This window comes from Cetorhinus maximus, chromosome 30 (assembly GCF_964194155.1).
Source record: "Cetorhinus maximus chromosome 30, sCetMax3.hap1.1, whole genome shotgun sequence".
Taxonomy (NCBI): Eukaryota; Metazoa; Chordata; class Chondrichthyes; order Lamniformes; family Cetorhinidae; genus Cetorhinus; species Cetorhinus maximus.
The window spans coordinates 22274572-22302436 of record NC_135908.1 but is presented as its reverse complement, the minus strand read 5'-3'; positions in this window follow the sequence as shown (position 1 = coordinate 22302436).

Below are 27865 nucleotides of genomic sequence, written 5' to 3'. Positions count from 1 at the left end.
TCTGAGGCAATTTTGGATCTAACTTGTCACTACTACCTTGGACCCCATGAGATTTTAATTTGCTGACCAGTTTGCCCTTGAGACCTAGTCTAAATCCTTGCTAAAACCCATGTAGACACATCAAATGCACCTCATTGACCCTGTTTTCCCCCTCCTCAAAAAATTCACTGCTGAGAGTCAGACATGACCTTTCCTTAACAAATCTATGCTGACTACCTTTGATTAATCCATGCCTTTTTAAATGGTAATTAATACTGTCCTTGAGAAATCTTTCCACTAATTTGCCCACCATTGAGGTGAGGGTTGAATGGCCTGCAATTACTCAGGCTATCCCTTCCTCCCTTTTTAACCAACAGTACAACGTTAGGAATCCTCCAGTCATCCGGCACCACTCCTGTAGCGAGAGACGATGGGAAAATGATAGTCAGCGCCTTCGCTATTTCCTCCCTTGTCTCTCTTAACAGCCTGGGTTACATTTCATCTGTTCCTGGGGATTTATCTACTTAACATTTCCCCTCTCACTTTTATCTCACCCAACATTTCACCATAAACTGCTTAACTACAATGTCTGCATCATCTCTGTTTTTTGCAAAAACAAATATAACATATTCATTGGGAACATGCCCGTGTCTTCCATCTCCACACAAAACTTACCTTTTTGGTCTCTAAATGGTCCTCCTCTTTCCTTAGTTACCCTCTTGTTCTTTATGTATTTTTTAAATTTATTCTTTCACAGGATGCGGGTGTTGCTGGTTAGGCCATCCCTAATTGCCCTTGAGAAGGTGGTAGTGAGTTGCCTTCTTGCACTGCTGCAGTCCATGTGGTGTAGGTGCACCCACAGTGCTGTTAGGGAGGGAGTTCCAGGATTTTGACCCAGTGACAGTAAATGAATGGTGATATATTTCCAAGTCAGGATGGTGAGTGGCTTAGAAGGAAACTTCCAGGTGGTGGTGTTCCCATGCATCTGCTGCCCTTGTCCTTCTAGATGGTAGAGGTAGTGAGTTTGGAAAGTGAATTACTGCAGTGCATCTTGTAGATTGTACATGTTAAGGTCACTGTGGCATCGGTGGCGGAGGGAATGAATATTTAAGGTGGTGGATGGATGCAAATCAAGCAGGCTGCCTTGCCCTGGATGGTATTGAGCTTTTTAGGTGTTGTTAAAGGCTCACTCATCAGGCAAGTGGAGACTATTCCATCACACTCCTGACTTGTGCCTTGTAGATGGTGGACAGGCTTTGGGGAGTCAGGAGATGGGTAATTCACTGCAGAATTCTCAACCTCTGACCTGCTCTTGTAGTGATAGTATTTATATGGCTGGTGCAGTTAAGTTTCTGGTCAATGATGGCTGCCAGGATTTTCTGGTTGGGGTTTCAGCAGTGGTAATGCCGTTGAATGTTAAGGAGAGATGGTTAGATGCTCTTTCCTTGGGGATGATCATTGCCTGGCACTTGTGTGGCGCAAATGCTACTTGATGCTTAGAGTTCAAGCCCGAATGTTGTCCAGGTCTTGCTGCCTTCAGGCATGGACTGCTTTGGCATCTGAGGAATTGTGAAAGATACTGAAAACTGCACAATCATCAGTGAACATCCTCACTTCTGACCTTATGATGGAAGGAAGGTCATTGATGAAGATGGTTGGGCCTAGGACACTACCCTGAGGAGCTCCTGCAGTGATCTCCTCGAGCTGAGATGATTGACCTCCAACAACCACAACCATCTTCCTTTGTGCTGGGTATGACTCCAACCAGCAGGGAGTTTTCTCCTGATTCCCATTGACTTCGATGTTGGTAACACTCCTTGTTGAAGGTCCAAAAAACCAACCCCAATTGTGCAGTTTTATAGAAATCAAGACAGGTCAGTTGCACTGAAGCCTGCACTCTCTCTAGCCTTTATGCCAATTTTATCTCAGTTAATATTATGGCAGCTGAAATCACTCTCCTATTATTGCTCTATTGTTTTTGCACTTCTCAGCAATTTGCTCTTCTATCTCCCTCTGACTGTTTGGGGGTCTATAGTACACTCCCTGGAGTGTGATTGCTCCTTTCTTGTTCATCACTTCAATCCAAATGGCCTCATTTGATGCTTTTTCTAAGATATCAACCCTCCTTGCAGCTGTGATTGTTTCTTTAACCAGTCTTGCAACCCACCCCCTCCCTTTCCTGAACCCCCGGGGGTCACATCCGTGGCCACGGAAACACCTGTCTGTTCCTCCAACTTCTAAATTCTCTACCACAATTGCTTTCCTGATCTTCATCCTCCACCCATTTACAGTTGAGTCACACGCGGTGTTATGGTCTTGTCTCTGGCAGTGTTCCCCAGAGGGACCATCACTCTCACCAGTCCCACCATCACCTTATTCAGTGAACCTTTGCAGTGCAAAATTCATTTCAAATAAGTTAGAAAATCTTTGCTGATGTTTTACATTTCAAGAGCTTGTCCATTTTTTATATTTAATGAATCACAGAGACAGAAATTATTTTTTTAAAATCCCTTATTTTACCTCCGAAGTTTAATGAGATGTGTAGCCATTTCTGGAAATAATTACTCAATTTAAGGTTGGAGAAAATGGCTGTAATGTGGCACAGAAAAAAATGAGCTTCCAGCTTTGGCACAACATGGCAGGAAGCAGCGTGAAATACCCCTTTAATAACAGGGCCAACACAGTGAAATATCCCTTTAATGGCAGGGTAAGCAGTGAAATGCCCCTTTAATGATGGGTAAACAATCTGCCATAAACAAACTGGGACATGGCCTTCTAATCGTCTACAATTACCGTGGTAAATTTCAGGTCATGGAGGAATTCTCATTTTAGAATTTGTAAAGTTTAATTTTTGGGGATTGCAGTACATGTGTAAATTAATTGTTATAGAACTTATTAAACAAATGAATTGTGCATACACCTAGATCTTTTTTTTTGCTGACCTACATTGTACTGGTTTAATTAGTCTGATCCAGATTTGCTTTAGCAATCCTTAACATTATAACTTTCCTGTGCCGAGTAATGCAGATCCCCAGGCAGACTTCAAATGATTCAAATTGCTTCCTGTAGCAGTCACAAATCCAATCAATTGAGATTTTGATGAAACCATGTGAATCTCCTCTGTACATACTTCATATTAGACCAGCTATTCGCTGCCTTTTCTTTTGACAAGCTGTGTTAAAAATAAAAAGGCTCTTTGAAGTAGATTCTGCCCTTGATAATACTTGGACAGCTAGTTTTAATGAGTTTTGCATTTGCTGCACCTATCTCCGGTCTCTACTGAAATCTGCTCCAAAACAGGACTGCCCACATTAGTTAAAGCAGGAGTGCATGTATTTGAAAATTGCTCGTAGAGTCTGTGCTACTAGAACACCTCACCATCTCAGTGCCAGTTTGCATATTTAGGAGTAGATTTAAATACTGTTCAAAATTACTAAAACCAACAATTACTCCAATTATTGGAGCAATGATCCAGTTTTTAGACACCATGATATTTCACATTCCTCGCTTTGAAAAGGCACCTGTGTTTTTTTCTTTATTCTTTCATGGGATGTAGGCATTGCTGGTAAAGCCATTTGTTGCCCCTGAACTAACCTTGCTAGATCATTTCAGAGGGCAGTTAAGAGTTAACCACATTGCTGTGGGTCTGGAGTCACGTGTAGGCCAGACCAGGTGAGGACGGCAGATTTCCTTCCCTAAAGGACATTAGTGAACCAAATGGGTTTTTACAACAATCGATGATAGTTCCATGGTCACTATCATTGAGACTAGCTTTCAATTCCAGATTTATTAATTGAATTTAAATTCCACCAGCTGCCGTGGTGGGATTTGGACTCCTGTCACCAGAGCGTTAGCCTGGGCCTCTGGATTACTAAGATAAAAACAAAAAGCTAAAAGCTACTGCGGATGCTGGAAATCCAAAACAAAATAAAAACAGAATTACCTGGAAAAACTCAGCAAGTCTGGCAGCATCGGCGGAGAAGAAATCAGTCAACGTTTCGAGCCCTCATGGCCCTTCAGCAGAACTGAAGCATAGTTTCAACAAGGGAGAAATATAAATTGGTTTAAGGTGGGTGGGGGGGAAGAGACACATTGAGGGTGTGGTGTGAGCAGATAATCAAAAGATGTCAGAGACCAAAGGGTCAAAGAGGTGTTGAAGGTGGTGGTCTTTGTCTGAGAAAAGTGCTAATTAAGAATGCAAGACAGGATATTCAAAGTACAGCTCTAGTGGGGGTGGGGTGGAAAGACTAAAGGTTTTAGTTTTAGATTTAAAAAATAATGGAAATAGGTGGGGAAAGAAGAATCTATATAAATTATTGAAAAAAAAGGCGGGTGGGGGGGGAAAAGAAACGGGGTGGGGATGGGGGGAGGGGGGTTTAAGATCTAAAGTTGTTGAATTCAATATTCAGCCCAGAAGGCTGTAAAGTGCCTAGTCGGAAGATGAGGTGCTGTTCCTCCAGTTTGCGTTGGGCTTCACTGGAACAATGCAGCAAGCCAAGGACAGACATGTGGGCAAGAGAACAGGGTGGAGTGTTAAAATGGCAAGCGACAGGGAGGTTTGGGTCTTTCTTGCGGACAGACCGCAGGTGTTCAGCAAAACGGTCGCCCAGTTTGCGTTTGGTCTCTCCAATGTAGAGGAGACCGCATTGGGAGCAACGAATGCAGTAGACTAAGTTAGGGGAAATGCAAGTGAAATGCTGCTTCACTTGAAAGGAGTGTTTGGGCCCTTGGACGGTGAGGAGAGAGGAAGTGAAGGGACAGGTGTTGCATCTTCTGCGTGGGCATGGGGAGGTGCCATAAGTGGGGGTTGAGGAGTAGGGGGTGATGGAGGAGTGGACCAGGGTGTCCCGGAGGGAACGATCCCTACGGAATGCCGTCAAGGGGGGTGAAGGGAAGATGTGTTTGGTAGTGGCATCATGCTGGAGTTGGCGGAAATGGCGGAGGATGATCCTTTGAATGCGGAGGCTGGTGGGGTGATAAGTGAGGACAAGGGGGACCCTATCATGTTTCTGGGAAGGAGGAGAAGGCGTGAGGGAGGATGCGCGGGATATGGGCCGGACACGGTTGAGGGCCCTGTCAACGACCGTGGATGGAAAACCTCGGTTAAGGAAGAAGGAGGACATGTCAGAGGAGCTGTTTTTGAAGGTAGCGTCATCAGAACAGATGCGACGGAGGCGAAGGAACTGAGAGAATGGGATGGAGTCTTTACAGGAAGCGGGGTGTGAGGAGCTGTAGTCGAGGTAGCTGTGGGAGTCGGTAGGCTTGTAATGGATATTGGTGGACAGTCTATCATCAGAAATTGAGACAGAGAGGTCAAGGAAGGGAAGAGAAGTGTCAGAGATGGACCATGTGAAGATGATGGAGGGGTGGAGATTGGAAGCAAAATTAATAAATTTTTCCAGGTCCCGACGAGAGCATGAAGCAGCACCGAAGTAATCATCGATGTACCGGAGAAAGAGTTGTGGGAGGGGGCCGGAGTAGGACTGGAACAAGGAATGTTCCACATACCCCATAAAGAGACAGGCATAGCTGGGGCCCATGCGGGTACCCATAGCCACACCTTTTATTTGGAGGAAGTGAGAGGAGTTAAAGGAGAAATTGTTCAGTGTGAGAACAAGTTCAGCCAGACGGAGGAGAGTAGTGGTGGATGGGGATTGTTGGGGCCTCTGTTCAAGGAAGAAGCTAAGGGCCCTCAGACCATCCTCTGGATTACTAGTCCAGCGACATTACCACTACACCACCATCTCACCATTTTTGCCTGTGTTGGAGTCTTTGTACTCCACGTTTGTGTGCTTGTGTTCATACGCATGTCTGTGTGTGAGGGTCTGTTTGTGAGTTCAAAGTGACTGCAAACCAAACTTTACAAATTAATTGAACAATACCCTATGCAACGTTTACAGAAACTTGCCCGACTGTTTGACAATAACAGCAATGTTCAAAAGCTGTGATAAGCACCAAACTAAGTCACTTCTCCAAGGGTAGACAGTACCCGATGTAACAGGAGTTACCAGTTCTGTGGTGATTGTTTCTATGGTTATTGATTCTCTCTTCTCATAGGAACAGGAGGAAGCTATTCAGCCCCTCGAGCTGTTTCCTGCCATTGAATGAGGTCATGACGGATCTGTATCATAATTTCATTCACTTCTCATTCAGAAAGAATCAACATCTCATACATCACTGAGGCTTCCTAGACACAGAGAGACATCTCACTCCCTCTTACCAGAGACAGATTGAGCATGAGGGTTTGCATGGTTTGCAGGCTTCCCCATGGTGTGGAGTGCCATTAATTACACTCTCATGGCTTTTGTGTGTGTTTCATGTGAACTCATCCATTTTGTTACAGACAGGGGAGAGATGATAGGCAGGGTTCCCCTATTTTTTAAAAGCAAAAAACTGCGGATGCTGGAAATCCAAAACAAAAACAAAAATACCTGGAAAAACTCAGCAGGTCTGACAGCATCGGCGGAGAGGAACACAGTTAACGTTTTTTTTCTCACCTCTCCGCTGAACAAAGACAGTGGGCTGAATTTTACATGCCTCTAGTGGGTGTGTTTCCCACAGGGAGGCACGTAAAATAAGGCGGGTGCCCACCCCACCACAATTCCGCCCACGCCAAGGTGACCCCCATAATATGGGGGACTGGGTGACCGCTGAAATCAGCAGCCCGCCCGCTCTATTTTAATAAATAATCGAGGGTCAAATAGGCTTGTTATCAAACCAATTGACCCTGATTATATGTTGCCCATGCCATAAAATCTTTGGCAGCGGCAGCTGGGTGGGAGTAGGCAGCCCGATATTTTCACTTATGCGTTTAAAGGAAGGGGGGTCACTCTTCGGGTACTGTCCTTTGCCGATCGCGGGGTGGTCCCCCTAAGGTTGAACCCCCCCCATCGTTCTTACCCACTCCCCGCCTTAAACCCATCCCCTTTGCCCTCCCTACCACCCCCACCCCCATCACTGCCCCTCTCCCTAACCTACCCAAACCCTCCTGACTGAAGACCCCGGACTTACCTGCTTCTTCTTCTTCCGCAGTCCTGGCCAGCTGCCACTGACACCCTCCTGGTGTTGCCGGGACTAATGGAGTAGCCAATCAGTTTGGCCAGCAACTCCCCAGTGCGGGGGGGGTGAGGGGTTGCATGCCACCCACCTCCCATATTACGCCCAGCATGTTTAAAAAGGTGCTTTAACTCCTGAGGGCTTTCATTGTCAGAAACAGCCAAGGGACAGCTTTTTGTAAGTTTTCAAAGAAAGATAAATATTTATTGTTCAATATCCAAATGTAGACACCTACACCCACATTCACGCTCACACAGATACAGACATACACAGGAAAAGATTGCGATTATAAAAGTAGCTTGCATTTATGTTTTAGAATTTGAAGAGTTCTTTGTCACACTTGCTTTTCCCAGGATAAAGACTTGAAATGATGCAGGTCTGGCCCTTCTTACCCACTGAAGAAAAGCTCTGGTAGTTTAGAAGGATGGATTCACTGTTGTTTTGTATTCGCAGTAGTTTTATGTTCTCTTATTAAACTCCAGACAAGGTGCAATAGCGGAGTCCTGGTACGGTACCTCAGGTAGAGAGTTAATGTCAACTCAAGTCTCTGCCTGCAAGTGGCTTAAGAGCAGGTATTCTTAGGCAGGGTCTTTTCCCTTCATTGCCATTAATGTTTCTGTCTATCTGATCAGAATATGTCTTATTAAAACCCTTATCAGAAACCTTGGGCAGAATTTTCCACATGAGAGTAAGCGCAGTAGCGAGCATTTTTGGCAGCGCCCACCCCGCTGTCTGGAATGGTGGAAAATCGCGCCCGATTCTGCACTTGGAGCCTCATTAATTATGCAAAGGCACATATCGGTCCGAATCACCTGGCGGTTAGGAGTTGATTCGTCTGCCTGCCGTTAGCTGATGGGTTTGCTGGTCCGGGCTTCATTTTTAAAGGCCAGCCAAACACACAATCTCACTCTCTCCAGCCCACCAGAGATGTCTGGCAGCCAAAAGAGGAAGGCCAAGAGCCTGAGAACAAGGCTGCACCCCGCTTCTCACACCAGGCCCTCCAGGTCTTGATCAGGAGAGTGCAGGCGCACAGGCATGCACTCTATTCCAGGGATGGCTGCAGGAAACACAGCAACCTTAACTCTCCAGCCCGGGAGGCTGTCGTGGAGCAGGTTAGCGTGGCTGGCACCCAAGCCCGAAATGCAACCAAGTGCAGGAAGAGGATGAATGATTTCATCCACTCTGCCAGGATAAGTCACCCTTCAACTCCCTTCAAAATCAAACTCTCATCATGGCATCATGCACTCAGACGGCTACTCTCTTCAGGGATCTTACGCAACTATTAGTTGGGGACACATGTCAACACTCGTTCTCTCACTGAGACTTTCACATCACTACCATGCCATCTATCATAATATAAAAGCAAACTACTGCAAATGCAGAAAATCTGCAATAAAAACAGAAAATACTGGAAAAGCTTAGCAGGTCTGGCAGCATCTGTGGAGAGAAAAACAGGGTTAACATTTTGATTCCATATGACACTTCTTCAGAGCCATCTATCATGTTGATCCCATCTGTCATGGTGCTCACACTCCATCCTCTGACCCTACTTCTGGGAGGGGTCACCACAGACAGGGGACATGCATCTCACCCAACCTCTGCCCCCTCCTTTCTCATCACATGCCTTTCTTCCTTCTTCATACAGGCGAAGCTGGTGCACAACAGGCATGAGAGAGCACAGGCCGGGGGAGGGACGGCCAACATCAACGCCCTCAGTGAGTTTGAGGAGGCTGTAGCCAAGCTGGCTGGGGAGGACAGTGACCGCTCCTGTGGGAAAGGGAAGATCGTCCTCTCCCACCAACCTAGTATGGATCACAGTTCATCAAATCCTGACATTCACAGTGAGTCACATGCAGTCTTATCTAGCTCATGCTCATTAGCTGAAACTCTATTTTCTATTTTCTTGGCACCAGCAGATCAAGACCCCCAATCCAGTCCAGCACCACCAGTATGAGCCCCCAGACTTCATCGGAGGAGGAAGCTCAGGAAGAACCGTCATGGCACTCACACGCACTCTCCACCAGCTCAGAGACACACGTCAGTGGGACACAGATGTAGATTAGGCTCGGGCTCACTTTCTGGGGAACACTTCACTGACATGTCCCTGCAGCAGTCGGACAGCCCAGGTCTCCGGCACTCAGAGGGCTGTGGGAGACCAGCCACCCGCTTGCTCCGAATCAAATGATGATCCTCTAGATGCAGCTGCCAAATCTATGCTGGAGATGCAACAACAGGCGGAAGAACATCAGGCAGAGATTCGACAGTCACTCAGCAAAGCAAACAATGGAGGAGTCCGTCCGCGTTCTGTTTGATGTCATGGCTCCGACATGCAAGTGCCTTGAGGTCACCATGGGAAGGCTGGCGACCACCATGGAGACCGTGGTCCAGCGGGTTTTTGCCGGATTTGTGCTCGGCCCCTGCACTCCACAGCCACACACCCTGGTGGGCACCATAAGGATGTAGACGACATGGGGACAAGGCACCTTAACCCCCCTCCAGGTGTACCATCTCCTGCAGGAGTCAGGGCAGGGTCCTTGGGGCCCCCACAGGGTGTAAGAGTATCAGCCGGACACCCCGGGGGCTTCCAGTCAGGACCCTTCAAGAGTGTGAAACCACTCACAGCCCCCTCTGCCTGTGACCCTATCCACTCCAGCTTCTCAGGCCGCCAAGGGCATTTCTGCCCCTGAGCAGGTGGCCCTTATCAGGCCGGGGTCCTCCAAGCCACGGGCCACAAGATGTCATCCACCAAGGTCATCACAAACATCAGGACATAGCAGTCAGCAGGCTGCCTCCCCCTCTGTTGTGGATGTTAGGGCTGCACCCAGGCTAGAGTTAGGGAAGTTAAGAAAAATTGATGTCACTTTTGGGTCACAGGTGTGCCAGACTTGTAAATAGATTGTACTTTTGTGAATACATTTGATGAATGTGCCTGTCAACTGAAGGCATTGTGATTTTGTACTTTGGAATCCTCTTATTTTGAGGTTTAGCCTTCCTCCCATTCAGTGATAGTGTCCCGCTATGAGATTCACATTCCTGTGATGTCAACCTCAGTTGGGCTAGTATCCGCACCCCTTGTGTGATGTCAGGGAGACGTGTTTAAATCTTTATTGAAAGTGTGTGATGTAAGTGTTTCTAACCCTTCTTCCTCAAGGAACATCATTGAGAAAGCGCAGCCCATCAGCATTGATAATCTAGTGGCATGTATGTCATCCCAGTGGTAGTGGCAGAAGAAAAGACATGCACGGGAGGAGGAGATCCCTGGGCATGTCCATGGGAGGAGGAGATCCCTAGGCAGGTCCACATCTCAGTCACAGCAGTGTTTGCATCATTATGTGGCGGCGAAGGCTTCAAGTCTTCTCTAGCATCATTTTTGTCCCTCAGAGGAGGCGATGGGGTAGTGGTATTGTTGCTGAACTAGTGACCCAGGCGGAAGAACATCAGGCAGAGATTCGACAGTCACTCAGCAGACAAAGCAAACAATGGAGGAGTCCGTCCGCGTTCTGTTTGATGTCATGGCTCCGACATGCAAGTGCCTTGAGGTCACCATGGGAAGGCTGGCGACCACCATGGAGACCGTGGTCCAGCGGGTCTGGGATCTGGGATCGAATCCTACCACGGCAGATGGTGGAATTTGAATTCAATAAGAACCTGGAATTAAAAGGCTAATGATGACCATGAAACCATTGTCAATTGTAAAAACCCATCTGGTTCACTAATCCTCTTTAGGAGATGATTTCTGCTGTCCTTACCTGGCCTACATGTGACTCCAGACCCACAGCAATGTGATTGACTCTCAAATACCCTTGGAACTAGGGGCAACTATGGATGGGTAATGAGCGCATCCCCAAAAGGGAGCATGTGGACCTGTGAGCAGCATTGTACCTCTCCTCGGAACGACTCTGAGGGTGATGCACTGGTAATGTCATCAGCCAGCGTTTCAGTGGGCTACCCCTTAGCCCAAGCAGTCATCTGCGCAGACGTAATGGCCCCTAGAAAATCTCAGGCACCTGGGAGTGACACAGAATATATAAGAGTCATGGCAACTCCCAGGGTACCATGTACAAACGGCTTCCAGTGATCACACATCAGTTGTACACTGATGGAATGATAGCCTTTGAGGTTTATAAACATTAGGGCCTGCTGCCATGGAGCCTGTATGGCCACATGAGTGCAGTATATTGCACCCTGCACTCTTGGGAAGCCTGAGATGGCAGCGAAGCTGGTGAATCTCACAGCGTGGCTATCTTTGTCTAGAGCAAACCTGACATAATGATAGGCCTTCCTGGAAAGGGCATCTGTGACCTCCTTTATGCATCGATGCGTTGTGGACTGAGATCGCCTGTTGATCCTCGGAAAGAACCAGAGGCAAACAGATTGAGTGCTGTGGTCACTTTCAAAGCTACTGGCAGGCAAAACCCTCCAATTCCAAGTGGCATCAGGTCTTCACAAAGAATGTAGCATATGTGATGTACCAGAGCTCAGGACAAGTGCAGATGTGCACGGCATTGCCTCTCACTCATTTGTAAATAGGAGAATCTTCTACGATAAACCCTAGATCTGGTGAGTCACCCCCCGACCCATTGTCTGGGTCTCTCCTCCTGACATGTGTTCATGCTGTGGCTCCGCTTGACCATGTACCTCCTGCTGGAGCTGCACGCGGAGCCGTCTCTCCCTGCTTCACCTCCTCCATTGTATTAGGACCCTGACAAAGGCAGTATTGAGCCCTGGATTTATTTGTGCTTTTGCCTCTCTCTCAAAGGAAACATTGAAGACATTAATGGTTCAAGGGGCAAGAAAGTGAAGCTCAGAAGATTACATGTTTGGAGACTGTAAGGGCCCATAGCTTTTCCTGCCCTACTTGCATAGTGGCTGATGCTGCCTTGTCCCTGAGACATTAGCATACATGGGTGACCAAGGTGGCGTTGCAGATATAACATCTTGTGCCCTGCATGGGATGCTAAAGTTTAAGTGAGATGAGTGACCCAACCTAACTCTGAGCTCCAATCTCTGATGTGGCATATTAATAACTAATCAGTTGTTCATGGTCAATGAGTGGATGCCCTTTGGCCCGTTAGGAGTGTCAATTCTGATAAACATGTGACAGGCCTTCATTGATGGAATGCCGTATATGATACAGCTGTACCTCCTTCACTATTGTCCACATTCCCAAATTCAACATTCCTATGTGTTACTCTTGCGATGCAGCGACTGTGATGTGAAGCCACTGAGTTCTGAGTAGCCCCTTAACATTGCTAATGAAGCCATTGGCTTTCAGTGACTTTCATTGCAAGGAGGTCTTCTTCCTTTCTTTCTAAGCAGACTCCTGCTCACTCTGGCAGCAACAAGAGTTTAGAAGGTGACACCAGAAAGGCCCCCATCGTGCTCGCCCTTCCCCCTCACTGCCATCCCACCACCTTGCTCCCCATTGCCCCTCCCTCTTGTTCATCAACCTGACCCTCGCCTCTCAGTCAACCCCCAGTTGAAGTGCTAGTCCTGAAAGTGGAGGCCTGCATGAGTATCACAGCACAGTTCTGTTCCTCAGGACAATGAAGGCAAAGGGGAGGAGCAGTCCAACCCTATAGCCCCAGCAGAGTGATGTTCATTGCAACAAGACCAGCGCAGGTAGGCTATGTATGTTCCACTCACCTAAAAGTTACCAGTGGACTGAGGTCCGACTCGTGTATACCACCCTTTTTCAAACGGGTTTGAGGCCGACATAGTTTCCAGCTGGCGAGACACAAGATTGGATGGCCTGGCAGCTGTTTTAATGAACATTCATGGCATGTTAATGAATGTAAATGGCGATCGCCCCACTAATCGGCAAGATAACTGACCCGTCATAAACACGTCATCGGGAGAATTGTAACCTAGTTTTACAATGGCAGATTTGCTACTTTTATGCCTACCGCTGGATTCTCCGCTCCCAGCCGCCATGAAACCTGCCACAGTTGGGACAGGAGAATTCTGCCCCTTGTCTCCGTCAATGTCATCAGAGCATGCCCATTGACCTCATAAACAGTTTCTGATGGTTAGGCCATTGTCAGACAATGGAGTCTGGATATCACTCATCCACATACTAGCTTGATAAAACCGAGATTTTCACACCCAACGTTTTTGGATTTCAAGTTTTGAGTCGCAGAGGCTGCATTAGTATTGTGAATTCAATCTTCTTAATTTGTTGTAGAAATGCAGCCATTATCACAGGAAGGGTCATTTTCATTTTAGTGACTTCACCAAGGCTTGTCCAGACCTGAAAATTAGCTCAGTGTTCTTACAGTTTCATGTGTTGACAAGTTAAAAAGGTCACCTGATCTCTCAACTCTGTTTTGGGTTACAGGAAAGTGTCCATTTGAGGTTTATAATTCATAAGTTCATATTTATTGTTCATACATATGTACTATGTGAGTTTGACAATTTTCAGGAGAGATCCAACTCCCTCATTGTGAAGCTGTTATGTGACCACAGGCAGGTTAATGTCCATTAATCATGGTAGTCGTCATGATGCCTTCATTCTGTGGCTGCCCTCTCTGTCACCTGTATTTGACTCATTACAGTAAGTCAAAGGCTGACTACTGTGAGATGATGGTTGTCCAGTAATGACTCTGGTCCAGAACCCACACACATGAGACAAGCAGGCCTACAGTGAGAGCCAAACTGCCACAGGGAACACTATAGAGCTCACCATCAGTGTCTTCAAGCAATGCTTCCATCACCTGGGCTACTCTGGAGGAGCCCCACACTACTTAGCTGATCAGACATCAAGATTAATGATGGTATGCTGCATCTTGCAAAACCGCGCCATGAGGGACAGCCCTTGCCACCATCTAACAGGTGAGAAGTGCAGGAGGAGGGGAAGGAGAGGATGTGGTGGAACAGGAACAGGAAGGGGAAAGGGAGACACAATGTAGAGAGCGCCTTTCTGCCAGGGCTTTACAAGATGAAATAATTCATGAGCGATATCAGTAATCTCAACCATACTTCCCCATTTGCCAACAATCCCACATGCCTTAGTTTCCCTCGATCACCGACCATCACATATCTTTCTGATACCACAAAAATAAAATTCATTACAATAAAAATAAAAACCACCAGAAAATGTACACTGCAAAGCAAATTCATAAATTCAATCATGACCTAATGCATACAAATACAAACTGATCACTTTGTCCAGCCCTTTCATGTCTTTTCCATGTGCCTTCACCTTTTCCAACATTTCTGAGGTGCTTCCCCAATGGCTGGTGGGACGCTGCTGACCTTCAGTTGGGTGACTGCACATGGCCTTGGAGAGTAGCCTCGAGCAGTGTCATGAAGTGCCAATTACAGCCACGAATTACTTTCAGGCATATTGAACTTATTAAGGAAGACGTGCAAAGACGCTGAGCAAAAAGTGGCTGATAATATAAAGTGACCACTTTCTGGAAAAATTCCTATGTAGATTATACTGACAGACCTGTCCTGAGAGAACATGGAATGTCACACCTGAAAAGGTGTCATGGCCTTCTTCAAGCAGAGACACTTAAAAGGAAGATAGGAAAGATGCAAAAGACTGAACTTCAATCCTCTGTGGTTGCAGAGACAAAGACTGATTACCATGTCTCAGCAGTCACCCAAAAATCCATCTCCTGTTGTTTCATATCTCAGAAAGTGTAAAATAGTCAGGGATCAAAGAAAACATACTCTGGGCACAAGACATGAGCCAAGATCTTTCCCTCGTCGGGCAGACCGGGAGGGACAAGCAGGAGCGGCCAGGAAGCTAACCGCTGCCCGCGAGCAGGCCACGACCACGATTTCACTCTGGTGGGCAAATTAAGGCCCGCCCAGAATGAATCGCATGCTGTTGCCTGTGTAGAGGGGGGGAGGAAGGCGAGCATGCAGGTTCATGCATGCACACAGGTGCATGGAGGAAAAGCTCCCTGAGGCCCAGAGCTGCCTCAGGGAGCTGAAGGTTTAAAATATGAAAAATAAAGTCTTTTGAAATGTTAAAAAAAGTCCCCTCATGCGACTACATGAGCAGGGACATGTTATTAATGAAATGTTAAAATTTTTATTTAATTTTTAATTTCTGTTGGAAACCTCATCCCGCCAGCAGATGAGGTTTCCTAAAAAATCCAAAGGCTGCTTGGCCTTTTTGCTTGCCCGCCAACTGCAAGGTTGAATGGGCAGTGAAAAAGTTCATTTAATTGGTACTTTAATGGCCTTAATAGGCATGTTAATTGTCATCAGGTCCACTGCCAATTCCCATGCGCCCCTGCCAACCAAAATTTCACACTTGCCCAACATCATCGTACGTCATTTTAGGCTCGTTCGGGCCGGGCGCATGCCCGCCTGACAAGCTAAAAATTCTGGCCATGGCTTTTTTCCCTTACAGGAATACACAAGGAAAAATTGGTTAAAAAGCTAGCTGCAGAACAGTGTAGTGTGTGCTAATGTGATGTGTATGTGTGTGACAGCAAGAAGAAGGCCAACTAGTCACCCCTGCCGTTGCAGGTGCAGTCTCTCTTTCTCTCTCTCTCTCTCCCTCTGCTGCTGGAGGCAAGGCTCAGCAGAAGCCACAATCAAAAAGGAAATAGGGCAGCTTCTTCAGCTATCCTCCAAAACCACTGCAAAACTGCCAGTTTCTGCTTTAGCAGAATCACCTAACTTAACAGCTGCAATGGTTCACCATCTATACCTCACGGGCAAACCAAAGACTGATTCATATATCTTTCTTTATCTTTCATTTGGACTCTTAACTTCTCATTTCTGATCTTTGTGTATGTTGTTTTTTCTCTCAGGTTTTTAATAACTAATAACTAATAGTAACTACTCTTTCTTTCACTCAAGAAAGCCTGGTTAAATTGGCTCCTTCTAAAAAGATAAATACGTTTGGACTGGGAAAAAGTATCCATGGGGGAAGGGAGCCCTCTTAAATTAACCTTGTTGCCACCAACAACAGTCCTGAGTTGGTTAGAGTGGTCTGGGAAAATAGGTTAAAAGATAAGACAGTAAAGCAGACATTTGGGGAGATATTTCATAACTCTCAACAAAGATATATTCCATTGAGAAAGAAAGAGTCTATGAGAAGGATGCATCATCTGTGACTAACTAACAAAGTTACGGATGGTATCAAGTTGACAGAAATGCTGCGAAGATTAGTGATAGCCTAGAGAATTGGTAAAATTTAGAAATGAACAATAATTGGAAAAAGGAGTAAATGCGATTTGAGGAAAGATTTTTTTCACCCAAAGGGTGGCTGGAGTTTGGAACAAACTTCCTGAAAGGGTGGTGGGGCAGATTCGATCGAGGTATTCAAAAGGGAATTGGATTGTTACCTGAAAAGAGAGAATGTTCAGGGTTACAGGGATAAGGCAGGGGAGTGGGATTAGGTGGAATGCTCTTTCAGAGAGTTGGTGCAAACCTGATGGGCTAAATGGCCTCCTTTTGCACTGTAAAGATACTGTAATACTGTGATACAAAGGGTGACTACAAAAATAAGAGGGAGAAATTAGAATATATGAGTAAACTGGCAAGAAATATACAAATAGACACCAAGAGCTTCTACATATTTATAAAAAGGAAGAGAGTAGCTAAAGTAAAAATTGGTCCCTTAGGGGATGAGACTGGGAATTAATAACGAGAAACAAGGAAATGGCAGAGACTTTGTACAAATATTTTGTATCTGTTTTCATGGTATAAGATACGAATAACACTCCAGGAATAGAAGAAAATCAAGGGGAAAAAGAGAGGGAGGAGCTTAAAACAATCACTATCACAACAAATAGACTGAGGATTGGGAGTGTTTTAGAAACCAGCGGAGGGCCACCAAAATGTTGAATAGGGAAAAATATAGAAATATAGAAATTAACCAAAAATACAAAAACAGGTTGTACGAGTTTCTCCAAGTACATGAAAGGGAAGAGAGTAGCTAAAGTAAAAGTTGGTCACTTAGATGAAGAGACAAGAGAAACGATCATGGGGAATGAAGAAATGGCATATATTGAACAAATATTTTGTGTCTGTCTTCACAGTAGAAGACACAAGTTACATAACAGAAATTGATGGTAACCTAGGGGCTAATAAGAGTGGGGAAATTAAAGAAAATAATAACAGCTGAGAAAAAGTATTGGAGAAACCCGGAACTAAAATGCAACAAATCCCTGGGACCTGATGGTTTATATCCTAGGGTTCTGAAGAGATAACTGCAGAAATAATGGATGTGCTGGCTATGATTTTTCAAAAATTCTCTGGACTTTGAAATGGTCTAAGCAGATTGGAAGTTAGTGAATGTAACACCAATGTTCAAGAAAGGAGGAAGAGAGAAAACAGAGAACTACAGGCCAGCTAAGTGAGTGGGCAACAAGATGGCATATTTAGTGTGAATTGTTCACTTTGGCCGTAAGAATAGAAAAGCAGTGTAACTTTTTTAAAATGTAGAATTTGTAAATGTTGATGTCCAGGGAGACTTGGGTGTACTATTACAAGCAATACAGAAAGTTAACACAAAACAAAAACAAAAATACCCAGAAAAACTCAGCAAGTCTAACAGCATCTGCGGAGAGGAACACAGTTAATGTTTCAAGTCCGTATGACTCTTCAACAGAACTAAGGAAAAATAGAAAAGAGGTGAAATATAAGCTGGTTTAAGGGGGGGGGTGGGACAGGTAGAGCTGGATAGAGGGCCAGTGATAGGTGGAGATAACCAAAAGATGTCATAGACAAAAGGACAAAGGCGTGTTGAAGGTGGTGATATTATCTAAGGGATGTGATAATAGGTGACATTAAGGGTAGAAAGCAGGGCGAGCAAGGAAAAGATAGTTCGGTTGAAGGGTCATGAGGACTCGAAACGTCAACTCTTTTCTTCTCCGCTGATGCTGCCAGACCTGCTGAGTTTTTCCAGGTAATTCTGTTTTTGTTTTGGATTTCCAGCATCCGCAGTTTTTTGTTTTTGTTTTTATCTAAGGTAAAGATAGCCCTAGCGGGGGTGGGGTGAGAGGAAGGGATCGAAATAGGCTAAAAGTAGAGATAAAACAATGGATGGAAATACATTTAAAAATAATGGAAATAGGTGGGAAAAGAAAAATCTAAATAAATTATTGGAAAAAAGGGGGATCGGAAAAGGGGTGGGGATGAAAGAGAGAGTTCATGATCTAAAATTGTTGAACTCAATATTCAGTCCGGAAGGCTGTAAAGTGCCTAGTCGGAAGATGAGGTGCTGTTCCTCCAGTTTGCGTTGGGCTTCTCTGGAACAATGCAGCAAGCCAAGGACAGACATGTGGGCAAGAGAGCAGGGTGGAGTGTTAAAATGGCAAGCGACAGGGAGGTCTGGGTCATGCTTGTGGACAGACCGAAGGTGTTCCACAAAGCAGTCACCCAGTCTGCGCTTGGTCTCTCCAAAATAGAGGAAACCGCATTGGGAGCAGCGAATGCAATAGACTAAATTGAGGGAAGTGCAAGTAAAATGCTGCTTCACTTGAAAGGAGTGTTTGGGCCCTTGGATGGTGAAGAGAGGGGAAGTAAAAGGGCAGGTGTTGCACCTTCTGCGGTTGCATGGGAAGGTGCCGTGGGAGGGGGTTGAGGTGTAGGGGGTGATGGAGGAGTGGACCAGGGTGTCCCGAAGGGAACGATCCCTGCGGAATTCCGCCAGGGGGGGTGAAGGGAAGATGTGTTTGGTGGTGGTATCATGCTGGAGTTGATGGAGGATAATCCTTTGAATGCGGAGGCTGGTGGGGTGATAAGTGAGGACAAGGGGGACCCTATCATGGTTCTGGGAGGGAGAGGAAGGTGTGAGGGTGGATGCGCTGGAGTTGGGCCGGACACGGTTGAGGGCCCTGTCAACGACCGTGGGTGGAAAACCTCGGTTAAGGAAGAAGGAAGACATGTCAGAGGAACTGTTTTTGAAAGTGGCATCATCAGAACAGATGCGACGGAGGCAAAGGAATTGAGAGAATGGGATGGAGTCCTTATAGGAAGCGGGGTGTGAGGAGCTGCAGTCGAGGTAGCTGTGGGAGTCGGTAGGCTTGTAATGAATATTGGTGGACAGTCTATCACCAGAAATTGAGACAGAGAGGTCAAGGAAGTGTCAGAGATGGACCATGTGAAAATGATGGAGGGGTGGAAATTGGAAGCAAAATTAATAAATTTTTCCAGGTCCAGATGAGAGCATGAAGCAGCACCGAAGTAATCATCGAGGTACTGGAGAAAGAGTTGTGGGAGGGGGCCGGAGTAGGTCTGGAACAAGGAATGTTCCACATTCCCCATAAAGAGGCAGGCATAACTGGGACCCATGCGGGTACCCATAGCCACACCTTTTATTTGGAGGAAGTGAGAGGAGTTTAGGGAGAAATTGTTCAGTAAGAGAACAAGTTCAGCCAGACGGAGGAGAGTAGTGGTGGATGGGGATTGTTCAGGCCACTGTTCGAGGAAGAAGCGGAGAGCCATCAGACCATCCCGGTGAGGGATGGAGGTGTAGAGTGATTGGACATCCATGGTGAAGAGGAGGCGGTTTGGGGCCAGAGAACTGGAAATTGTTGATATGATGTAGGGTGTCAGAGGAATCACGGATGTAGATGGAAAGGGACTGGACAAGGGGAGAGAGAATGGAGTCAAGATAGCAAGAAATGAGTATCGTGGGGCAGGAACAGGCTGACACGATCGGTCTGCCGGGACAGTCCTGTTTGTGGATTTTGGGTAGGAGGTAGAAGCAGGCCGTCCGAGATTGGGAGACTATGAGGTTGGAAGCTGTGGAAGGAAGATCTGCAGAGGAGATGAGGTCAGTAACAGTCCTGGAAATAATGGCTTGATGTTCAGTGGTGGGGTCATGGTCCAGGGGGAGGTAGGAGAAAGTGTCTGCGAGTTGACGCTCAGCCTCTGCGAGGTAAAGGTCAGTGCGCCAGACAACAACAGCACCACCCTTGTCCGCAGGTTTGATGACAATGTCAGGGTTGGACCTGAGAGAACAGAGTGCAGCAAGTTCAAAGAGAGACAGGTTAGAGTGGGTGAGAGGAGCAGAGAAATTGAGACGACTGATGTCACGCCAACAGTTCTCAATGAAAAGATCAAGAAAAGGTAAGAATCCAGAGGGAGGGGTCCAGGTGGAGGGAGAATATTGGAGGCGGGTAAAAGGATCCGTCAAACGGGGAGAGGACTCCTGCCCAAAGAAGTGAGCACGGAGACGAAGGCGGCGGAAGAAGAGTTCAGCATCGTGCCGAGCCCGAAATTCATTGAGATGAGGGTGCAAGGGTATGAAACTAAGTCCTTTGCCGAGCACTGAACATTCAGTATCGGAGAGGGGAAGGTCAGGGGATATGGTGAATACACGGCCGGGGCTGGGATTGGAAGATGGGATGGGGACAGAGGTACAGGCAGGGGTGGAGGGTCCTGGATGGGCGTTGGTGTCGATGAGTTGTTGGAGCTTGCGTTCCTTTACAGAAAATTAACATGTGGGTACAGGAAACAATGGTATGTTGGTCTTTATTGCAAGGGGATTGGAGAACAAGAATAAAGGAATCTTGCTGCAGTTGTACAGAGACTTGGTGAGACTACACATGAAATACTGTGTGCAGTTTGGTCTCCGTATTTAAGGAAGGGTTCACTTGTATTGGAGGTGGTACAGTGAAAGTTCACTAGATTGGTCTTGGGATGAGAGGGTTGTCCGACGATGAGAGGCTGAGTAAATTGGGTCTGTATTCTCTGGAGCTCAGAAGAATGAGAGGTGATCTCATTGAAACATTCAAAGTTACGAAGGGTAGATACTAAAACATAGTTCCATTGGCTGGAGAATCAAAAAAAGACACAGTCTCAGGATAAGAGGCCGATCATTTGGAACTGAGATGAGGAGAAACTTCTTCACTCAAAGCATTGTGAATCTTTGGAATTTTCTACCCCAAAGAGTTGTGGATGCTCCATCAGGTAGACAGATTTTTGGTCTCAGGGAATCAGGAATATATGGAACGGATGGAAACGTTGAGTTGGAATCCAAGGTCAGTCATGATTGTATTGAATAGCAGAGCAGGCTTTACAGGCCATATGGTCTACTCCTGCTCCTATTTCTTATGTTCTTATGTCCACTGGAGAAAGTGTACTAGGAAACATAATGGGACAAAAAGCTCACAAGTCCCCCCGATCTGATGGTCTGCATCCTAGGATTTTAAAAGAGTGGCTACAGAAATAGTGGATGCATTGGTTGTAATCTTCCAAAATTTCTTTGATTCCATAAAGGTCCCAGCATATTGAAAAACCGCAAATGTAACATCTCTGCTCATGAGAGAAACATCATCTCAGCATCCACTCTGTCAAATCCCCCTCAAAATCTTATATGTTTTAATAAAATCACATCACATTCTTCTAAACTCCAATGAGTATAGGCCCAACGTACACAACATTTCCTCATAAGCCAACCCCTTCATCCCAGGAATCAGCCAAGTGAACCTTCTCTGAACTGCTTCCAATTTAAGTATATCCCTCTTTAAATAAGGAGACCAAAACTGCACACAGTACTCTAGCAAAGCCCCATACAGTTGTAGCAAGACTTCCCTACTTTTATACTCCATCCCCCCTTGCAATAAAGGCCAACATTCCATTTGCCTTCCTAATTACTTGCTGTACCTGCATGTTAACTTCTTGTGATTCATGCGTAAGGACACCCAGGTCCCTCTGTACTGCAGTAATCCCTCTCTATGTAAATAATATGTGGCTTTTCTATTCTTCCTGCCAAAGTGGACAATCTCACATTTTCCCACATTATACTCCACCTGCCAAATTTTTGCCCACTCACTTAACCCATCCATATTCCTTTATATCCTCCTCACAACTTGCTTTCCTATCTATCGTATATCATTAACAGATTTGACTATAATACAATCGGTCCCTTTATTCAAATCATTAATTTAGATCATAAAAGGTTGAGGCCCCAGTACTGATCCTTATGGCACTCTACTGGTTGCAAATTGCCAACCTACAACATTACAGGGTTTGCTTTTCCGGCTTCCTGAGTTGTACCTGCCCCACCTGTCACTGGTTGAATACCATTAGTGGTAGAATGAAGCCTTGAAGTGGGCATTAATTGCTCACTGAAGGACTTGAATTGGCATCGGGGTGAGAAGGCCACCCAATAGCCTTCCTGTCCTGTACTTAATTGGGGTATAGGTGGGAACATGGCATTGTCCCCACCCAGCACACTTCCATCCAATTAAATGCTCCCTGCCTCCAAACCCATCTCAAGGGAGGGCATTAGTTACACCCGTTATTTTTCCTAGTAGTTTTTCTCTAATGATAGTGATTGTTTTAAATTCCTCCCTCCCTTTTGCCCCTTGATTCTCAACTATCCTTGGGATTTTTTTGTGTCTTCTACCATAAAGATAGATACAAAATACTTGTTCAAAGTCTCTGCCATATGTTTCCCATTATTCATTCTCCAGTTTCATCCTCTAAGGGACCAATGTTTACTTTAGCTACTCTCTTCCTTTATCTACTCAGAGAAGGTCTTATATCTGTTTTCATTTGTCTTGCTAGCTTTTTCTCTCATATTCTAATTCCTCGCTCTTTATCTTCTGTTCTAGGTGATTGATTGCTATTCTGGGTAATTGATTCTTTGATCTGGGTGATCAATTTTTTTGTTCCAAGTGATTCTTTTTTTAAATTTATTCTTTCAGGGATCCTGGCTAGGCTAGCATATACTGCTCATCTCTAATTGTGCGAAGAGATAATATAGTCATTTTTTGCTGGTTTCTAAACTTCCTCAATCTTCTGGCCTATCCCAATCTTCACAGCATTGAATGCCTTTTCTTTCATTTTGATATCATCCTCAACTTCCTCAGTTAGCGACAGATGGTGCATCCTTCTCATAGAGTCTTTCTTTCTCAATCGAATATATTATAATTGAGAGTTATGAAATATCTCCTTAAATGTCTGACACTACTTACCTATTGCCTTCCCTTTCACCCTATTTTCCCAGTACACTGTAGCTAGCTGAGCTCAGCATTCATTATTCTGTAATTATCTTTACTTAGGTTTAAGACACTAGATTCAGATCCAGGCTTCTCACCCTCAAACTGAATATAAAATTCTATCGTGTTATGAAAACTCTCACCTAGAGGATACTTCACTCTGAGATCATAGATATTTTGTCCTGTGATGCTTGATGTGCTCCTCAGGGCTTTTTTTTTGGCTTCTATTCAGGGAAATTGATTCGCTGTTTAGATAATCTATTATCTGTTCTGGGTAATCCATTCTTTATTCTGGGTGATTGATTCTTTGGTCGGGGTGATCAATCTTCTCTTCCAGGTGATTGATTCTTTTTTGTTAGTTTATTCAGTGGGATGTGGGTGTCGTTGGGTGGGCAAGCATTTACTGACCATCACTAATTGCCCTTGAGAAGGTAGTGATGAGCTGCCTTCTTGAACCGCTGCAGTCTATGTGGTGTTGGTACACCCACAGTGTTGTTAAGGAGGAAGTTCCAGGATTTCGACAGTGAAGGAATGGCGATATATTTCCAAGTCAGGATGGTGAGTGGCCTGGAGGGAAATTGCAGATGGTGGTGTCCAAATGTGTCCGCTACCCTTGTCCTTCTGGATTCGAGGTTTTGGAAGGCTTTTTCAAAGGAACATTGGTGAGTTGCTGCAGTGTATCTTGTAGATGGTACACACTGCTGTCACTGTACATCAGTGGTGGAGAGAGTGAATGTTTAAGGTGGTGGATGAGGTGCTGATCAAGTGGCTGCTTTGTCCTGGATGGCGTCAAGCTTCTTGAGTGTTATTAGAGCTCTGCTAATCCAGGCAAGTAGAGACTATTCCATCACACACCTGGCTTTTGCCTTGTAGATGGTGGACAGGCTTTGGGGAGTCAGGAGGTGAGTTACTTGTCTCAGGATTCCTAGCCTCTGACCTGCTCTTGTAGCCACAGTATTTATATGGCTAGTCCAGTTCAGTTTCTAGTCAATGGTAACCCCCAGGATGTTGATAGTGGGGGATTCAGCAATGATAATTTCTTGATATCAGGTGGAGTGAATCAAATTGGCTTAAGACTGGCATCTGTAATGCTGGAGACTTCAGGAGGAGATAGAGGTGTCAGCTGTGGCTCAGTTCATAGCACCCTCGCCTTTGAATCAGAGGGTTGTGGGTTCATATCCCACTCCTGGAAACCAAGAACTGTGATTGTATTCAAAAGAGTTGCAATCTGTGACTGTTGATAACTCGAAAGAGTTTCAGGAGGAGAGAGAGAGATGGATCATCCACTCGGCACTTCTGGCCAAAGATGGTTACAAATGCTTCAGCCTTGTCTTTTGCTGGTGTGCTGGGCTCTCCCATTATTGACAATGGGGATATTTGTGGAGCCCCCTCCTCCAGTGAGTTTAATTTCACAACTGGATGTAGCAGGACTACAGAGCTAAGGTCTGATCTGGTGGATTGATGAAATGTCTGATCTCTTTGACTTGGAAAACTGCTTCTCCACAGATGCTGCCAGACCTGATGAGTTTTTCCAGCACTTTTTACTGTTAAACAGGGAGCTGCTGGGCAGCAGAGCTTATCTGTCACCAGCTGAAAGTAGTTGATTCAATTGATGTTAATTACTGTAGAAGGGAGCTAAACTAGTGAGTGACATCAGAGGCTCTATATAAATAGACAACTTTGCAAACTGCATGGGAAGGAGATGATGTTGGAGTGAGATGTAGACAGAGTGGGCAGCTGGTAGTTTGGTTGAGGTGGGAATCTGATGAAGAGATACTTTTTTCTCAGCCTCCAGTAGTTGGTGAGTTTTCTTCCTTTGTCTCCAAGCTAGTTGAATACAACTTTCTATTACTTTATCTGTGTAAATTATTAGCCAATTAACTAATTACATGTGAAGATATCAATTAGGAGCAGGAGTAGGCCACACCACTTTGGTGTCAGCTGTGGCTCAGTTCATAGCACCCTCGCCTTTGAATCAGAGGGTTGTGGGTTCATGTCCCACTCCTGGAAAACCAAGAACTGTGATTGTACTCAAAAGAAGTTGAGCCTGCTGCATCATTCAATAAGACCATGGCTGATTTGATTGTAACCTCAACCCCACATTCTTGCCTACCCCCAATAAGAATCTATCTAGCTCCACCTTAAAAATATTCAAAGACTCTGCTTCCACTGTGTTTTGAGGATGAGAGTTCCAAAGACTTGACTTTCTGAGAGAAAAAAATTCTCAACTGTCTAAAATCAGCAGCCCCTTATTTTTAAATAGAAATGGCAGGCTTGGTGTGCCACATCTGCAGCATATATGAACCTGTGGAATGCACAGCAATCCTGGACAACCATGTCTATGGTAAGTATCTGTAGCTTAGGCAACTTTGGCTCAGAGTTTGAGTTGGAGTCTGAGTTGCAGACATTGGGGCATCAGATGTGAAGAGTTAGCTGGACACTTAGTTCCAGGAGGCAGTCACTCATTTTTAGGTTAGGCAGAACCTTAGCTGGCCAATGGTCAGAGGCAGGAGGATGTGACTGAGTCAAACTGATATGGAGAATTGCCATGTAGTGATGGAGGAGCCTCAGCCCCTGACTTTGTCTAACAGGTATGAGGTGCTTGATACCTGTGTGGATGAGAAGGACTGCAAGGTGGATAAGTAAACTGTACATAGCACCATGCTGAAGGATGCCATTTGTGTTGGGGGAACAAAGAATGTGGTAGCAATCAGGGCCTGTATAGTCAGGGTGAATAGATTCTGTTCTCTACAACTGTGACTGGGAGTTCTGTTTGCCTGGTACCAGGGTCAAGGGCATCTCATTGTGGTTGAAGAGGAGCTTAGTGTGAGGGGGAGGACCCAGTTGTTGTGGTCTATATGGCACCAGAAATGATCATCTGTGAAGAGAATTTGAGGAGCTAGAGTCCAAATTAAAAAGTAGAACATCAAAGGCAATCATCTCCAGATTATTACCTGAGCCATGTGCTAATTGACATTGGGTAAAGCAGATTAGAGGATTAACCAAGTGCCTCAGTGGTGTGGGAAGGAGTTTTGATTCATGGGGCACTGGCATTAATACTTGGTGAGGTATCCCAATGGGATGGGCTCTAATTGAACCAGGTTGGGATGAGTGTCCTGGCCAATCATATAACACTCTGAACAGGGTTTTAAACTAAGAGTTAGGGGAGGCAAGGGGAGGGTTTGGATGAAGGGAGATTTAGAAATCCAAAGAGGTCAAGGCATCAGTAGTATAGCAATGGTAGGGTAAGGTGAGCAAAGTGGGACAGGCAGGGAAGAGGTTAACAAAAATTATACATTGGCAAATAAGGTCATTGCAGGAAATAGAGGTAGAAAAATTAAGCACCTGCCATAAGATAGATGAATGTGGTGGCACAAGTAGAGGTATATAACTGAGATCTAATCGCCATTAAGACATGGGGGTGGGATTTTCTGGTCCTGCCTGCTGGTGGAATTTACTGGTGCTGCTGAAGTCAATGGACTTTTGGCTGGCTCACAGCATCTGCTGTGGCGGAGCTGGAAAATCCCACCCATGGTTACAAGGTGATCAAGCTTGGGAAATAAGTATTCCAGGGTACAGAATATTCCATAATGACAGAAAGGCAAAGGAGAGAGTAACCATGAAATGACGACATTGGGGAGAAAGTATCAGGCCTCAGAAGATCAAGAAGTACACACTACAGTGTGCTTGCACACGAACAGGGGAGAGACCTCATCCTGAGTGAGAGACAGCCAGAGTGAGTGTGGGTATTGGCAATTCAGTGCATAATGGGAATTCAGTGCATAGGGAAGAGTTGCTCTTTGCATTTTTTCTTTGCTATCCAACTTCTTAAATCTTCAGGGTGGTTTTGCCCTGCTGCAGCAGTAGAGGCTACAAGGGAAAGGGATGACTGGTAAGGTCAGGCAAGTATTTACTACTTTTATCGCTTATATATAGTTTAAGGTCTTTTTGTGGTTTATAGTTTGTATATTGTGTATTAATGAGGATCAGGAAAGAAGGGCCCTAGATTAATTGATTTAAAAGGTTTAATTTAAAGGGATAAGTCATGGCAGGAGAGCTCAAAGCCATGGTGTGCTCCATGTGGGAAGCTGGGAACATTTCCAGTGCCCGGGACCAGCATGTGTGCAGGAAGTGTCCAGCTGCAGCTCCTGGAAGCTTTAGTTTCAGAGCTGGAATGGTGGCTGGGGACACTGGAACATCGTGGATAGCACATTCAGAGAGGTGGTCACACTGCAGCTGAAGGGACTTGAAGGAAGGCAATAGGTGACCATCAGTCAGTCTAAGAGAAACAGGCAGGTAGTTCAGGAGTCCCCTGGGGTCCTGCTCACAAATCGGTATTCCATTTTGGAGGCTGATGACAGTGCTGGTTCCTCCAGGGAGTGCAGGCACAGCCAAGTTTCAGGCACCACAAGCAGCCTGTCTGTACAGGAGAGGAAGAGCAATAGTAATAGGGGATTCTATAGTCAGGGAAACAGGATAGGCGCTACTGTGGCTGTCAACATGGCTCCAGGATGGTGTGTTGCCTCCCTGGTGCCAGGGTCCGGGATGTCACTCAACGGCTGCAGGGCATCCTGAAGGGGGAGGGTGATAAGGCAGAGGTCATGGTACATGTTGGTACCAATGACATAGGTAGAAAGAGGGATGAGGTCTTGCATCAAGAATTCGGAGTTAGGCAGTAGACTAAAAAGCAAGACCTCTCGGGTTGTAATCTCTGGATTACTCCCAGTGCCACATGCTAGTGAGCTCAGAAATAGGAGAACAGTGCAGATGAATATGTGGCTTAAGAGTTGGTCCAGGAGGGAGGGTTTTAGATTCCTGGATCACTGGAACTGTTTCTGTACAAGCAGGACAGTCTACATCTGAACCAGAGTGGGACTAACATCCTTGAGGGTGGGTTTGCTAGTGCT